We start from the raw sequence: 16741 nt of genomic DNA on the forward strand, positions 1-16741 counted from the left end.
TCTCAGCCCGTGTTTCCCTGAGGCTTCAACTGGCCCTTCCATTCCTTCCTGAAGATGTCAGCAAGAAAAAAAGCAAAGTGAAGTCGCTCAGTCATGTCTGATTCTTTGTGACCCTATGGACTGTAGCCTGCCAGCCTCTCCCATCCATGGGATTTTCCATGCAAGAATACTGGAGTGGGTTGCCATTTCCTTCTCCAGGGGATCTGGAGAAGGGTCAACTCAGGGATCGAACCATCAGCAGTCATGGCCATCGCCTGCCTGACCTTCAGAAATAGGAGTTCATTTCTTCATCAGTTCCTGGAGAATTCCCATCCTGCACAGACTTCTGGGCAGGGTTTCAGGCACTGGATACAGAACCATTCAGTGTCCACCCCCATGTCTCCCTGAACCCTTAGAGCTGGACCCCACTGAGCTCAGTGTGTGGTGGATGCAATTCCACAGTGACCCCTGTGTCAGGTGAGATCCCTGTGGTTCTGAGCAACAGAAACTGAGTCTGACTAAGTGAGTACAGAAGAGGGTGCTGGGGGAAGCAGGGCAGGTCAGAGAAAGGAAAGAAACCCCCAAACTCGCACAGTTCAGGAAGTACAGGAAGCAGGACAGGTCCCCCTGCAGGAGCTCACGGTCTGTCCCCTGAGGCCCCTGCCAGCAGGGGCCTTAGGTCCAGACACCAGGAATCCCAGTGTCAAATTCTCAGGACACAAAATAGCTTGGGTCCAGGGACTATGTTTTTGGACCAGTAGGTCAGGCTGAAGGATGAGGAAGATGAATGGGTAACAGGGACCCTGAACCCTGGGGATAAAGTCTCAGGTCAAGAGGCTCCAGATGGAGTGCTTCCTAGATGCACGTGTGCCCTCTGCCCAGACCAACAGACATGACTCTCCTCACGCTGTTCTGGGTCCAAGCACCCCACGCACGACAGTAGGTGCACCACTCACTTCCCCAGCTGGAGACAAACACGAATCCCCTCCACCTGGTGCATGTCGCAGGGATGTCAGGGGTGAAGGGCCCCAGCGCGATGCCAGTGCTTCTCCTGCTCTGTTGAGCCCCTTTCTCAGTACTCTGCATGTATGTTATACATGTGCAGGCAACAGGGAGGTGCAGTAGGGACCCGACCTCCAGGAATATTGCTCCCCTGATACCAGTCTTCACTGGGATCCCACTCCCTGTTCCTCTTTCCTGCAGGGAAATTCACTCCTGTGGAGCCTGGGCTGGGCCATTGCTGTGACAGCACTGTCACCTGGATCCTCATCGGATCCTCACTGCACCTCTGAGAGCAGGTGGTATCACCCCCACGGAGAACAGGAGGAAGCTGGGCCCCGGGTCCAGAAACGTGGCCACGTCCCCTGCCTGGGAAGGACTGTCCGGGGAGGGGCCTCTGTGTGCTTCCAGCCTCTTTCCTGCATCCAGGTTGAGCTGACTGGTCGGGAGGACACAGGGTGTCCTGTCCCAGGAGGAAGTGAAGCAAGCACGTGGTGTTTCTGTAGCACAGCTGTCCTGGGTCCGGGCCAGTGTACCTGCCTTCCCGGAGCCCAGGTCACGTGGCTGTCTGTCGCCACCTGCTGTCCTGTCCCACGTGGGGAGAGACTGGCAGGGGTCTGTGCCACACTCACGTGCCCACCACCCAGGACCCGAGTCCCTCCCAGCAGGGCCTCTGGTGTGGTTTCTAGTTTCTCTGCAGGCCCTGGCACTGGGTGGTTTTAAGCTGCTGCTCCCATGTCTCAAAGGTACCTTGCAATTCACAGAGCCGCCTTCACACCAGCTGCACACAGCCTCCTGTTGGCTTGTTCCTGGGGCTTAAACCTAACTGAGCAGTGTTGTTCTAAGTTGCAGAGGTCAGTATTTACACTAAAGCTGCTTCTTTTCAGCAAGTTGTGTTGCTTGCACAGAATATCTTCCAAGTGTTTACACTCAGATGAGTGATGAGCTGGGCTGGGCCCCATCTCCCTGTCAGTGACAATCGGTGATAAGAGACTTGTTCTGTCACAGCCCTGCTTCCAAACCACGTGTAGTCCCAGCCAGCTCTCCTGCCTGTGGCTGCACCATGCTCAGCCTCTGCTGCTTAGCTCCTCTGTCTCCGAAGGCTGCTAAACCCACTCTTGACTTACATTACCTGTTAAACATAAAAAATTAGAAAAGCTTTTCTCTATTTACCTAAGGTAAAGCTGCCTGAACCCTGATGTCCACTGTGACCTTTAGTAGAAGTGCACGTGGGCAGAGACACCCAGATGTAAGATTCTTTCAGGGCTGAGGTTCTGTGTTTGTCTGCAAGTCTAACTCATTACTTCCCCTTTGCTGACCACAACTTGTTCCCTTCCCAACCCCTTCTCCACTATACCCCCAGGTCCTGCTTTCCCTGTATCTGGAAAAGCCTGCTCATAGTGAAGCAGGACTGACCCTGACTCCAGGCTCCTCGCCCAGCCTTGGCCTTGCTCCAGAGCTCAGTGGTGGGTACTGCTGCGGGGAGTGGGGTGTGGTATGGGGTAAGCATCCAGCTCTCCTCTTCTAGATCAAAGACCTGGACAGCAACTTTTACCCCATTGGCCAGAGCAACATCAGCAAGTCAGGCAGGTATCACATGGGAAAGGGGGAGAGAGGGAGGGGCTGGGAAGAAGCCCACAGGGTGGGAGAGTGATTTGCCAAGGGCCTCACGCTCTGTTGGTGGCAGGTCTTCCTTCACAGATCCAGGGTAGGATGTACTGAGCCAAGAAGGACCTGGCTTGTCAGAGCTGAGCTTGTTTTTCTAAGGGGTCAACAGGGAGGGGGCAATAGCCCAGGGTGGGGCCCTGTAGGTGGGCAGGCCTGAATGACTCAGACATGAGGGCTTTCACTTTCCCTTTTGCTTCCTGGTGTATATCTGGGCCCAGAGGGTGTGTGCGGTTTATTGAAGAGATGCACAGCTGGTGGCTGCATCTGCAGAGCTGAGAACGACTGGATCTTGTTCACACTCAGGCAGAGGAAGACTCCTGGGTAAGCAGGGGGTTAAGACTCCGCCTAACTCCCCATCCTCAGGATGCATGTCTGAGAAAAGGATGATTGCCACTAATTGACAGAAGAAGGGAAATGGAAGCTCAGAGAGGTGAGGTCAGGGTCTGAGGCAGCAGGTTAAGCAGGGGCAGAGCCTGGATATGGAGGCAGGTGTGTCTGAGGGCTTCCTCCCGTCCCCCGGGGCCCCTAAACAGTGCAGAGGGAGGGTGACACCTGCTCAGGTGGGCTCAGCTCAGGATGTGGACTCCTGAGATGTGACTGGATACCCGAGAAGGAAGGGGATTTTGGGGGTGCTCTGGTCCTTTGGCCTAGAACACACAGAAGAACTATACAAAAAAGTTCTTAATGACCCAGATGTCCACAATGGTGTGGTCACTCACCTGGAGCCAGACATCTTGGAATGTGAAGTCAAGTGGGCCTTAGGAAGCATCACTAGAAACAAAGCTAGTGGAGGTGATGGAATTCCAGCTGAGCTATTTCAAATCCTAAAAGATGATGCTGTCAAAGTGCTGCACTCAGTATGCCAGCAAATTTGGAAAGTTCAGCAGTGGCTACAGGATTGGAAAAGGTCAGTTTTCATTCCAATCAGAAAGAAAGGCAATGTCAAAGACTGTTCAAACTACCACACAATTACACTCATCTCACACACCAGCAAGGTAATGCTCAAAATTCTCCAAGCTAGGCCTCAACAGTATGTGAACAGAGAAAATCCGGATGTTCAAGCTGGATTTAGAAAAGGCAGAGGAACCAGAGAGCAAACTGACAACATTCACTGGATCATAGAAAAAGCAAGAGAATTCCAGAAAACATCTACTTCTGCTTCATTGACTACACTAAAGCCTTTGCCTGTGTGGATCACAACAAACTGGGGAAAATTCTTCAAGAGATGGGAATACCAAACCACCTGACCTGCCTCCTGAGAAATCTGTATGCAGGTCAGGAAGCAACAGCTAGATCTGGACGTGGAACAACAGACTGGTTCCAAACTGGGAAAGGAGTACATCAAGGCTACATATTGTCACCCTGCTTATTTAACTTATATGGAGAGTACATCATGAGAAATGCCAGGCTGGATGAAGTACAAGATGGAATCAAGATTACCGGGAGAAATATCAATAACCTTAGATATGCAGATAACACCACCCTTATGGCTGAAAGCAAAGAAGAACTAAAGAACCTCTTGATCAAAGTCAAAGAGGAGAGTGAAAAACTGGCTTAAAACTCAATGTTCAAAAAACTAAGATCATGGCATCTGGCCTCATCACTTCATGGCAAATAGATGGGGAAACAATGGAAACGGTGACAGACTTTATTTTCCTGGGCTCCAAAATCACTGCAGATGGTGACTGCACCCATGAAATTAAAAGATGTTTGCTTCTTGGAAGAAAAGCTATGACCAACATAGACAGCATATTAAAAGGCAGAGACATTACTTTGCCAACAAAGGTCCGTCGGGTCAAAGCTATGGTTTTTCCAGTAGTCATGTATGGCTGGGAGTGTTGGACCATAAAGAAGGCTGAGCACTGAAGAATTGATTCTTTCAAATGATGGTGCTGGAGAAGACTCTTGAGAGTCCCTTGGACTGCAAGGAGTTCACACCAGTCAATCCTAAAGGAAATCAGTCCTGAATATTTATTGGAAGAACTTATGCTGAAGCTGAAGCTCTAATACTTTGACTACCTGATGCAAAGAACTGACTCATTGGAAAAGACCCTGATGCTAGGAAAGATTGAAGGAGGGGGGAGAAGGGGACAACAGAGGATGAGATGGTTGGATGGTATCACCGACTCAATGGGCATGAGTTTGAGCAAGCTCTGGAAGTTAGTGATGAACATGGAAGCCTGGAATGCTGCAGTCCATGGGGTTGCAAAGAGTCAGACAGGACTGAAGGACTGAACTGAACTGAGGAGAGGCCAGGTATGGCATCTTGAGCCCATAGAGTGAATCGGATCCCAGTCTACCATGAACAAGATTTCTGACCTTGGGCGAAACACATAACATCTATGCTTCAGTTTCCTTATCTTCAAACAGGGATACAATAGTACACACCTCAGGGTTATTGGAATAATATACGTTATAATTTATAAAATCTTAGAGCAACTGAAGTGTAGAGCAAAATCAGAAACACCTGAGGCTCTCATCAATAGCTGTTGCTATATCAATAATGATCTTTATCATTTCAGTCAGGTCTCAGGAGGGGTAGTTGATAAATGCTCTTTTGCCTTCTAAAAAAGGATTAAACATAATCAACATTTGCTTTCTTTCTTTACCTCCAAGCACATGATATTTACAACCAGAACCAAAAGAAAATCTCTCAATATAAAGATCTGCTTAAAAAAAAAAAAAAAAAAAGACAACTGAGAACTGACAAGATTGAAGGGATGGCACTCTCCTATATCATGAGTCTAAATATAGATTGGTAGTTTCTTTGCATAACAGTGTGGCTCTAGGTATGAAAAATTTTTACGTATTGATACCCTCAGACTCAGTCATTTTACTTCCAGAAATAGCTTAAAGAAATATTATCAAATGAAGGCAAACTTTTCTACAAGAAAGATGTTCTTTGCACTATTATTTACATAAATAATTAGAAACAGCCTAAAAGTTCAACAGTCAGGGGATGACAGCAGAGAGGACTGGGCACCATCAGGGGTCCTCAGCCACCCAGGGCAGAACTTCAGGGATTGGGTAGGGTCGGAGGGACTTCAGGCCCTTGTAGGATAAAGGCTGTTGCAGAAGCTAGGAGGGCTTGGGCTGTGGGAGCTGCAGCATCAGGAAATTTATTAAAGCAGAGACTGGAGCACAGGGAGCAAGACATCATTTTAGAATGAAAACACTCATTTGTTAATAAACATGTCTACGAATAAATATTTTTATATTAAAAAAGGCATAGGGCATAGTCATCACAAATGTGGGATGTAGATCGGAAAGACCAGGCTCTGGAACCAGCATGAAAACTTGGGCTGACCTAATTTTAGGTGAGTTTCAGGAGCCTGCATGTCATAGACAATGAATCAATATTAGTTATTACCAGTTAGTACACACAAGTGTTCCCTCACGTAATTTCCAGAGTATCCCCTCCTATCTGTTCTTCTGTGTCTGGTTTTATTGCCCCTATAACTTCGCAGATGGCTGTCTCCTGTCTGATTACCTTCTCCTTGTGCCCCAACAGGAGAGCAGGACTCTAACTCAGGGTGGAGAGAGCAGTGGGAGGATGAGTAACTTTCCTTAACTAGTGGCCAGCAGAGCCCAGGGGACAGAGAAGCACGCTGGGCTAAGTCCATGGTGGCACTGGTGGCTGTCCTAGTGGAAGCCGCTGGAGACCAAACCCCTCGCTGCTCCCTGCAGTCACTGCTCACTTATGATGGAGCCTGCAGTCTGTTTTTCCTTCCCAAGGGTGAAGCCACACCTCCTTCTAGCCTGACGCAGACAAGGAGCTGAAAGGAGATCTCTGAGATCCTGCTACTGCCATGAACCCAAAAGACCTCCGGGACTGCTCAGGTAGTCAGCTGTCGCTTGTTTAGGTGGTTCCTACTTACGACCCAGAACTGAGATGCTGCCAACTATCTGAATTAACCTAGAGAAGAATCAAGAATCAGAAGGGAATAGATAAGCATCCTCGTGTCCCATGGAGGCCAAGGGGACTTCCCCAACCCTGGGGTCTGTCCCTAGCCTCCTTTCTGTCCCTCTTCTCTGGGAGCCATGCCAAGGTGCTTGGTTTCTCCCTCCCAGTCCCTCAGATCCCAGCTCATGACTCAGAAGTGAGGCCAGAACAGCCCACAGCCAGAGGGGACAGCAGAGGGAGGCCCCAAGACCAGACAGGGCAGGGAGCGGAGGTCCCGCAGCATCCCTGAAGCTTCTCCTGCCCTCTCTCTTGGTCCGAGCCTCCTCGTGCTCCCATACCTGGGGCATCACCACAGAGGCTATTTCTTCCAACTCTCTCTCTGCCACCTGCCCAGCTGCTCTGCAAGGATCAGCGGACCCTGAACTGAACCCCAGTCTGGCCTTTGTCGCCTCCCCTTTGTGTGATCTGGAGCACAGTTATCTGACCTCACCTGTAAAATGAGAAGAATATTTCCCTATATTGTTATGAGGATGAAATGTAATGTGCTCTGTGGCCTGGGCCACACAGTAGGTCCTGCTGAGTGTGGAACTGTCCCCTCTACCTAGACTGTGTTAGATCCAGGTGCAAAACTCCCCCTCCCCCAGAATCACCTCTCCCTCCAAGCTGTGTCACCACACCCACCCAGGGATGTCATATATAAGCATGTGCTTACCAGGTCTGTGAAGAAAGCTGAGTGCTGAAGAATTGATGCTTTTGAAGTATGGTGTTGGAGAAGACTCTTGGGAGTCCCTTGGACTGCAAGGAGGTCCAGCCAGTCCATCCTAAAGGAGATCAGTCCTGGGTGTTCATTGGAAGGACTGATGTTAAAGCTGAAACTCCAATACTTTGGCCACCTCACGCAAAGAGCGGACTCATTGGAAAAGACCCTGATGCTGGGAGGGATTGGGGGCAGAAGGAGAAGGGGATGACAGAGAACGAGATGGCTGGATGGCATCACCGAGTCAATGGACATGAGTTTGAGTGAACTCCGGGAGTTGGCTTTGGACAGGGAGGCCTGGCAGGCTGTGATTCATGGGGTCGCAAAGAGTCAGACATGACTGAGCAACTGACCTGAATTCAACTGAACTGAACCAGGTCTGATACCTCAGGCAGGTCCTGGCTCTACTGACCTCAAACACCTCTGCAGATAACCAAGTTCTCTGTCATTTCCCGCACCCACCCACACCCCAATCAATAAACAAACAGATTTAGTGCTCTGGGATCCCTCCATATGAGACCTGGGTTCCTTTCACTCTTACTAAAACAGGAAAAAGAAAAAAAATTAACAACCCTTCATGCTGCAGGATAGACAGAGAGAGTAGTGAGCTGGTATCTCTTCCTCTTCAAATAAGGGCACAAATCATCTTGGATTTGGGCCCCACACTTATGACCTCATTTCACTGTAATTTCCACCTTAAAGACCTTATCTTCAAATAGACTCATTGAGGTGGGGGTGAGGCTATGGCTTCAACATATGATTGGGGCGGTTGGACACAGTCCACCCATAACCCCAGGTGAATCCATCACGAGTACCCCCAGGTGACTGCTGCTCAGGAAGATTAACTTTAACCAGTTTATGCTCAGTACTATTTACCATTTACATTACACCATAATTTCTTCTCATCCTAGTCTTTTATCCAGTTAGGGTAAAAGCTTTTTTGAGGATATCATTGAGTATATCTAGAAGAGAGTAAGCAACGAAGAGCTGCAAGACCTGCTCACTGAAGTCAAAACCCAGGAGAATTTTGTGATTGAGGCCCGTTTGTCCAGGTAACCTACATGGGTGCATCAGGAATGTTTCCCACATCCCCCCACCTCAGGCTAGCTTCCTCCTGGCAGGCCTCCTCCAGGGGTCAGAGTGGAGCAGAGGGTTCAGGCTGGGGGACTAGTAGGCAGGCTTAGGCAGCAGGACCAGGACTAGAGTGAGGACAGTGGGCCCCGAGGACACAGAACTGAAGGGGCTGTGACCCTGGCAGAGGTCCCCTGAATGGGAGGGGGACATTTCTTCCCTCCTGATGGGATCCCCTCAAGCTGGGCTAGAGGGCCCTGGGTGACCGTGTCTGCACACCCTGCCTGGGACCTGGCGTCTCCCTCCATCTGGGACCCTCTTCTAGTCTACGTGGAGCCGCCCTGACAGTGGAAGGCCGTGTGGCTCAGGGAGCCCTCCAGGGTCACAGTGAGTGGCTGCAATTGTGTGTCATTTGAGGGATTCTGAGGAGCCTCACGCATCCCCAACAAGAGGAAAACATTTCCTCCACCAGCTGTGCAAGTGCCAGTCTCTTCAGGCTCAGCCGTTCAGACGGGTGTTTCCTCAAGTCTCTTGAATCTTTAGAGTTTCCATAAAGTTGCACACGGCCTTAGGGTGCAGGTATGTGACGCTGTCGCCAGGTAAGGTGTGAGTTAGGCTGGTGGCCCCCGAGAGGTCAGGGTGCTGGGCACTGAAGGATATCAGGATTCCAGTTACAGTTTATTGCAGAGCGGAATTCAGGTTCCATCAGCTCCCAGACAGCGTCTGGGCGGGTTTCACACATGAAGCTTCCATTGTCCTCAGGACGAGTAACTGCCCTGGATTCAGTGTGAGGCAGGGCGCACAGAGCACTGCCCCAGGGGTGCTCACCCTGCTCAAAACAAATCGTGACGTTTTTTAAAATGTTCATTTTGCCTGAAATATAGCATCAAGTAAGTTGGGGAGCTGTCATAGGATGCGATTTCTGGAAAGCTCTGGGTATGTGTACTGTGTATTTTGCTTATCTGTGCAATGTCTGCAGTGCTCAATTTGTGCCTCTCTTCATATTGTCATAGTCTTTCTTTTCTGTTAGTTGCCAGTAAGTTAATTCGGAGTTAAAGAATTTTAAATGCACGACAACAAAAGCCCTTTTGTGATGTTGAATGAGAATAGGTCCAGGCCTCAGTCTTATTTATTATCGTGATGCTTTATTTGTCTATTACTGTGATTTCCAAGCTAAAAAATTAAAAACAAATTACTAATACCCTGGCCTGTTGTCTCTGAGTACTCCCAGAGGTCAGACTAATGCCCTAGTGTCCAGCTCCTCTGGAGGGCAGTGCAGATATTACATGACCCGAAGCCACCATTGTATGTCACTTTGTCAAACTGTCCAGTTGCCAAAGGCCCAAGCAGTCAAGCACACTCCTATCAGCCAGAATATTCCAGGAGCTTAGGGGCCACTTCCCAGTTGCCAAGGGCAAAGAGCAGGTTGACTCCTCACTGCACACTAAGGCCCTTGAATGAAGGTTTTCTCCCCCAATCCCACTTGTGTTAGTTTCTCTGCGGACTTTCCACCCACAAGTCCTTTGGAAGTGACGCTGTTGACCTGCCTCTGAGCATTTTTATCAAATACCTCTCTTAAGACTATCTTAAAATGGCTTTTGCTTGTTTATTTCATGATTGAATAATGGAGTATCCATGAGGTACAAACATGTGTTTAATGTTGAAAATAATTTACATTTGCAAAAATTTTCCCTTGTCATTTATAATAAAATCTCTGTGGTTTATGCAGAATAGATCCATTCAGCTTATTTTACAGACAAGCAAAGTGTCTTTCTTAATCCCTTGATGTTCCTTGTTACAGGGAAGAAGTGGAGGCATTGCATGAATTTCTGAATGAGTTGAAGACAGACTTGGCTATGGAAGACCAAGAGAGATTCCAACAGGACCTGCTAGACAGGGAGAGGTTTTTAAAGGAGTTTCCTCAGTGAAAAAGGAGCTGGAAGAGAGCATAAAGCTCTAAGCACTTGCAGACAGGGTTGACAAGTCGCACAGGGACTGTACCATCTTCAAGGTGGTGGCCAGCTCTACCGGCACTGTGTCTGGTGCTCTGAACACCCTTGGCCTGGCTCTGGCACCCCTGACAGCAGGGGCCAGGTGGCGCTCTCGACCATTGGGTTAGGGCTGGGAGCAGCAGCTGCGGTGACCACTGTGTCCACCAGCATCGTGGAACACTTTAGTAGGTCATCAGCAGAAATGGAAGCCAGTGGGCTGTTGTCAACTAGCATCAAAGAAAGGTGTCTGTGGGAGCTCGATGTCTGTGTGCACTAGGGATCGCTTTTTCTATGGCAAAAGTCTACAAATCCATGAAAGGGGTTAGGAAAAATGTCCATGCTGCAAAGCTGGTGAAAGACAACTCTCAGCAGCCCATGCTAAAAGCTTCACGAGCACTGGGCAAGTCTCTGTCCAAACCAGCAAGGAGGTGAGTGAAGCTTTCAAAGGCATGGCTCTGGCAATGACCAAAAAGACCTGGATATTGCTGGAAGCTTTGCAGGACTCTCCCTTCTAGTGGATGTGGGCTTCCTGGTAAAAGAGTCAGTGCACTTACATGAGGGGGCAAAGACAGAGTTGGCTGAGAAGCTGAGGCAGCCGGCCAGGGAGCTGGAGGAGAAGTTTAAGCAGGTCATACAGACCTATGAGCGGCTGAAGTAAGGCCCGACTCCCCCACCCCCAGAGCAGTACAGGAACCAGAGACACACGTGAGACCAAGGTTGAGAGCACCTTGTTAGAGGGGAAAGGAGGGGAGACAACACTGACGGAGCTGGGTGTTAGGAATCTGGCATTTCTGCAGCTGAGCACAGCAGGGGAGGAATGCATACAGGTGGAAGAGGGGAGAGACAAGGAAGGAGCCTGGGGCCTAGACTAAGGGAGGAGGGGGACTAGTGAGTGATTGGAGGGGAGAAACCACTTATTTTGGACTAAAGAACACATTGCGGGCAGAGTTCCCTCATTGCACGGCAACTAACAACGAGAGGCCAGGAATATGAAAGGCTTTAAAATGGGAGAAAGTCAAAGAGGACCATAGCTGGGATCCAGGAGAAGTAGCCTGGGCTCCTCTATCGCCCTCCCCAGGGTTTGCTGTCCAGCAAGAAGAGTCTCCCCCTGGTGGTGGTCTCTAGCCCTCCTTCTCCAGCATCAATGCACCTTTGATCCCAGCACATTTATCTTAGTTAGGCAGTGACTTCTTGATGAAGATGGTGGTGGTGGTGGTGGCGGCAGCGATGACTACTCAGTGGGTGGAACATTTGTCAAGATGCAGGTGATATTTGGGACCAGGATACACTGAGTGACTAATGAAGTTCCTATGAAATTCCAAATGCTGTGTGAAACAGAGGTTGATTAAAAAAAAAAAAAAATTACAAAAGAAAGAAACAATGACACCAGAAGGCAACAACTGATCAAGGAACTTTGTGGTGTCTCAAGGTGATCAACCAGCCTGAGGTGAAGAGAGGCAGCCTCTCAGACCCTCGGTTTCTTCTTCAGCTGTGGGTGGGGCTGGGTAAGACATTTCAGGTTCCTTTGTCTCTCCCCACCTTTTGTTCTCCAGACTCTGGTTCAATAAATACGAGCTGATTCACTGAGGCTTCCTTGCATTGACTGAGGGGCTCAGCTGGGCTCCAGATGCCTGACCTCCTTCCCCGGGAGCATGTCTCCCAGGATCTCAGGGCGCACATCCTCCATGGGTCCTCGTGCCTGCCCACTGGGCTCCCATCCAGTCGTTTCCCTCAGACCCTGGAGCCCCCAGGCCCCATGGGATGCCTAGGGGAGGCCGTGTCATCTGACTTGGGCTGAGTATGGAGATACTCCTCCTCCAGCCCCAGGGACCAAAATGGACAGGGGGCACCCAAGGGTGATTGAGAGCAGAGGGCTTGTGTCAGGTGTGCGAGACGGTCAGCCGTAAACAGAAGGGCAGAGAGAGAGCACAAGTCTCACCCAGGCTGCCTTCACATTTCACCAGGACTCCTGCAGGAGCTTCCCCTCTCCTCTTGGCCAGAGCCTGGACCTCAGAGGGTGAAGACTGAGCTTTGGGACCTTGCTATTTCTTATCATAAAAGAGAATAATTTGTTTTGCTGGAGGTTCACAGGAGTATCATGACCTGACATCAAGAAAAGGCTCTGACACCAAGAAGGTTGCAACAACTAATCAGGCCCCTCGCTTACCTTTCTCATAAAAGGGCTTTGCTGAGAGCTTCGGGGAGCTTGGGATTTTTAAGGCACGAGCCACCCATTTCTTTGCATGGCACTGCAATGAACCTTCTTCAGTTCCAAACTCCAACATTTTGGTATTGTTTGGCCTCACTGTGTGTTGGAAATATGGACTTGCATTTAATAAAACAGGCAGCCCAAAGTATTCTGTTGGAGCTTCAGGTCCCTTGAAGGGAGAGGTGGAGGCCAGGCTCACTCCATCCCCGGAGGCAGGACTGAGGGGCTGGGGAGAGTGGGCAGGAAGGAGGGAAGGCCCATACAAGGCCATGCTCTGACCTGGTCACCCATCTGGGCTTGCACCTGCCACGATCTTCTGAGGAGCCTTCATGGAATGGCTTCAGGCTCCTCCAGTCCAGGGAGGAAAGGGGAGCATCTGGGTGTTGCTCTCACCCTCACGGGCCTGCTCCATGGGGCACCAACTTTCTGTTTCCTTGTGGAGCATGTGAGCACCTAACAGGCTCCCATCCCATCATGACCCCTGTCTCAGGTGAGATTCCTGTGGTTCTGAGCAACAGAAACTGCATCTGGCTAAGTGAGCACAGAAGAGGGCCCACTGGAGGGAACCGGGGCAGGTCAGAGAAAGGAAAGAAGCCCCCAAACCTGCACAGTTCAGGAAGCACAGGAAGCAGGTCTGGGCCCCCTCCAGGAGCTCACGGTCTGTCCCCTGAGGCCCTTGCCAGCAGCAGGGCTTAGGTCCTGGCACCTAGAATCTCCGAGTCAAAATCCCAGGACACAGGAGAGCTTGGCTTGGGAGACTGTATTCTTGGACCAGTAGGTCAGGCTGAAGAATGAACGGGTAATAAGGACCTGGACCCTGCGGGAAAGTCTCAGGTCAAGAGGCTCCAGATTGAGTGCTTCCTGGATGCACACGTGCCCTCTTCTCCGACCAACAAAATGACTCTCCTCACCCTGTTCTGGGTCCAAGCACCCCACACGCGACAGTAAGTGCACCACCTTCTCATCCGGTTCGGACTGTTCATGTTCATGGGGTTCTTGCGGAATGAATGTTTTGGCCACCCGATGTGAAGAGGCGAGTCACTGGAAAAGAGCCTGATGCTGGGGAAGGCTGAGGATTGCTGGCAATTCTGGGCTCTGTCCTTGGGGTTTTTTCAGGCCAGAAGGGTAGCAGACTTATCAGAATTTCAGTCACTTCTATCCGTCCAAGAACTGCAGCTGCCTTCAAGGGAAATCCACAAAAAATGACTGTCTCATCCTTTGCCCATCATTCAATCTGTGTTTGACTCTCCTCAAAGTCTTCCTGTTCTGCTTCTCCTGAGCCCTCACGTGGCGGTTCTGCACTCTGCACTTTTGTGTTTTGTACTTTGTACCAGGTCTAGAGTGTGTGGTTGTTGCCTGCAGGAGAGTCTGCTTGTCAGGAGCTTGTCTGAAATGATTTTTGAGCCTTACTTCTTTTGCTAACTTGTGTGATCTGGAGAAGTCGCATCCCTGCCTTTGCCTGTTTCCCTATCTACATAATAAAAATAATAACTCTGCCCCTCTTCAGAAAAATCACATGATAAAAAAGTAAATGAATTGCAACTGGCCAAGTGCTCTTCTGATAGAATCATACCATTCGCTCTTCCTGTCCTTTCACAGGCTCTCCAGGGTCCAGGGTGCCCCATGACCTCTATCCTAGGGAAGCAGAGGAGGGAGAACTTGGACCTTGGTGTTTCAGCCCCCCTCCCACCCCCTTCCCCTTGGACATAAATCAGGATGGTGAAGATCCCAACTTTAGAGTCAGACCTGGGCTTCTATTTTTCTTTATATCTCTGAGATCTCGGATAAGCCATTTTCCTTTCCTTGATGAGCAAGGCTGCCTTTTGCCTTCCCATTGATGGGGAGACGCTTCTGCTGACACAGCGCTGTTCACAAGCCTTGTGTGGTTCTTTCCTGCTACTTCCACATCTGGCCTGCCAATGCTTGTCCTCCTGCACTTGCTCCTCTGGCTCCTAAGTATGTTAGGTCTCTCTTGACTTTGAACTGCCTTAAAAAAAAAAAAAAAAAAACCTGTTTTTCTAGTCACCTAAAGGAATGTTACCTGAGCCCCCATGTCCACTGCCACCTTTGTGAGAAATGCATGTGGGCAGAGACATCCACAGGTGAGGTCCTATCTTAGGTGAACTCCCCAGGTCAGTAGGTGCCCAATATGCTACTGGAGATCAATGGAGGAATAACTCCAGAAAGAATGAAGAAATGGAGCCAAAGGAAAAACAGTACCCAGTTGTAGATGTGACTGGTGATGGAAGTAAAGTCCAACGTTGTAAAGAGCAATATTGCATAGGAACCTAAAATGTTAGGTCCATGAATCAAGGCAAACTGAAAGTGGTCAAACAAGAGATGGGAAGAGTGCAAATAGACATTTTAGGAATCAGTGAACTAAAATGGACAGGAATGGGTGAATTTAACTCAGGTGACCATTTTATCTACTACTGTGGGCAGGAATCCCTTAGAAGAAATGGAGTAGCCATCATAGTCAGCAAAAGAGTCTGAAACGCTGTACTTGGATGCAGTCTCAAAAACGACAGAGTGATCTCTGTTCGTTTCCAAGGCAAACCATTCAATATCACGGTAATCCAAGGCTATGCCCCAACCAGTAATGCTGAAGAAGCTGAAGTTGAATGGTTCTATGAAGACCTACAAGACCTTCTAGAATTAACCCCCCAAAAAGATATCCTTTTCATTATAGGGGACTGGAATGCAAAAGCAGGAAGTCAAGAGATACCTGGAGTAACAGGAAAATTTGGCCTTGGAGTACAGAATGAAGCAGGGCAAAGGCTAATAGAATTTTGCCAAGAGAATGCACTGGTCATAGCAAACACCCTCTTCCAACAACACAAGAGAAGACTCTACTCATGGACAGCACCAGATGGTTAATACCGAAATCAGATTGATTATATTTTTTGTAGCCAAAGATGGAAAAGCTCTTTATAGTCAGCAAAAACAAGACTGGGAGCTGACTGTGGCTCAGATCATGAACTCCTTATTGCCAAATTCAGACTTAAATTGAAGAAAGTAGGGAAAACCACTAGACCATTCTGGTATGACCTAAATCAAATCCCTTACAATTATACAGTGGAAGTGACAAATAGATTCAAGGGATTAGATCTAATAAAAGAGTGCCTGATGAACTATGGACGAAGGTTCATGACACTGTACAGGAGGCAGGGATCATATCATTCCCAAGAAAAAGAAATGCAAAAAGGCAAAAAGGCTGTCTCAGGAGTCGTTACAAATATTTGTGAATGGAAAAGAAGGGAAAGGCAAAGGAGAAAAGGAAAGATATACCAATTTGAATGCAGAGTTGCAAAGAATAGCAAGGAGAGATAAGAAAGTTTTCCTCAGTGATCAATGCAAAGAAATAGAGGGAAAAAATAGAATGGGAAAGACTAGAGATCTCTTCAAGAAAATTAGAGATATCAAGGGAATATTTCATGCAAAGATTGGCTCGATAAAGGACAGAAATGGTACGGACCTAACAGAAGCAGAAGATACTAAGAAGAGGTGGCAAGAATATACAGAAAAACTATACCAAAAAGATCTTCACAACCCAGATAATCACGATGGTGTGATCACTCACCTAGAGCCAGACATCCTGGAAGGTGAAATCAAGTGGGCCTTAGGAAGCATCACTACGAGCAAAGCTAGTAGAGGTGATGGAATTCCAGCCGAGCTATTTCAAATCCTAGAAAATGATGCTGTGAAAGTGCTGCACTCAGTATGCCAGCAAATTGGGAAAACTCAGCAGTGGCCACAGGATTGGAAAAGGTCGGTTTTCATTCCAATCCCTTAGAAAGGCAATGTCAAAGAATGCTCAAACTACCACACAATTGCACTCATCTCGCATGCTAGTAAAGTAATGCTTAAAATTCTCCAAGCCAGGCTTAAACAGTATATGAACTGTGAACTTCCAGGTGTTCAAGCTGGATTTAGAAAAGGCAGAGGAACCAGAGATCAAATTGCCAACATCCGTTGGATCATCGAAAAGGCAAGAGAGTTCCAAAACTCATCTACTTCTGCTGTATTGACTATGCCAAGTCTTTGACTGTGTGGATCACAGCCAACTGGAAATTTTTTCAAGAGATAGGAATACCAGACCACCTGACCTGCCTCCTGAGAAATCTGTATGTACGTCAAGAAGCAACAGTTAGAACTGGACATGG

At 48.7% G+C, this 16741-nt stretch overlaps 1 long non-coding RNA gene across 2 annotated transcripts; it reads left to right on the forward strand.

The window, feature by feature from the left end:
• The first annotated feature begins 306 nt into the window (after positions 1-306).
• LOC113892664 lies at positions 307-7316 on the forward strand. Of its 2 annotated transcripts, XR_003511100.1 has the most exons (4): positions 307-1277; positions 1743-2568; positions 2865-2967; positions 6382-7316. It is a non-coding gene; the product is annotated as an uncharacterized LOC113892664 (long non-coding RNA). The 2 variants fall into 2 exon arrangements; XR_003511099.1 differs by having other exon boundaries at positions 307-2568.
• Positions 7317-16741: the final 9425 nt, after the last annotated feature.

The sequence above is a fragment of the Bos indicus x Bos taurus genome, chromosome 5 (assembly GCF_003369695.1).
Source record: "Bos indicus x Bos taurus breed Angus x Brahman F1 hybrid chromosome 5, Bos_hybrid_MaternalHap_v2.0, whole genome shotgun sequence".
Taxonomy (NCBI): Eukaryota; Metazoa; Chordata; class Mammalia; order Artiodactyla; family Bovidae; genus Bos; species Bos indicus x Bos taurus.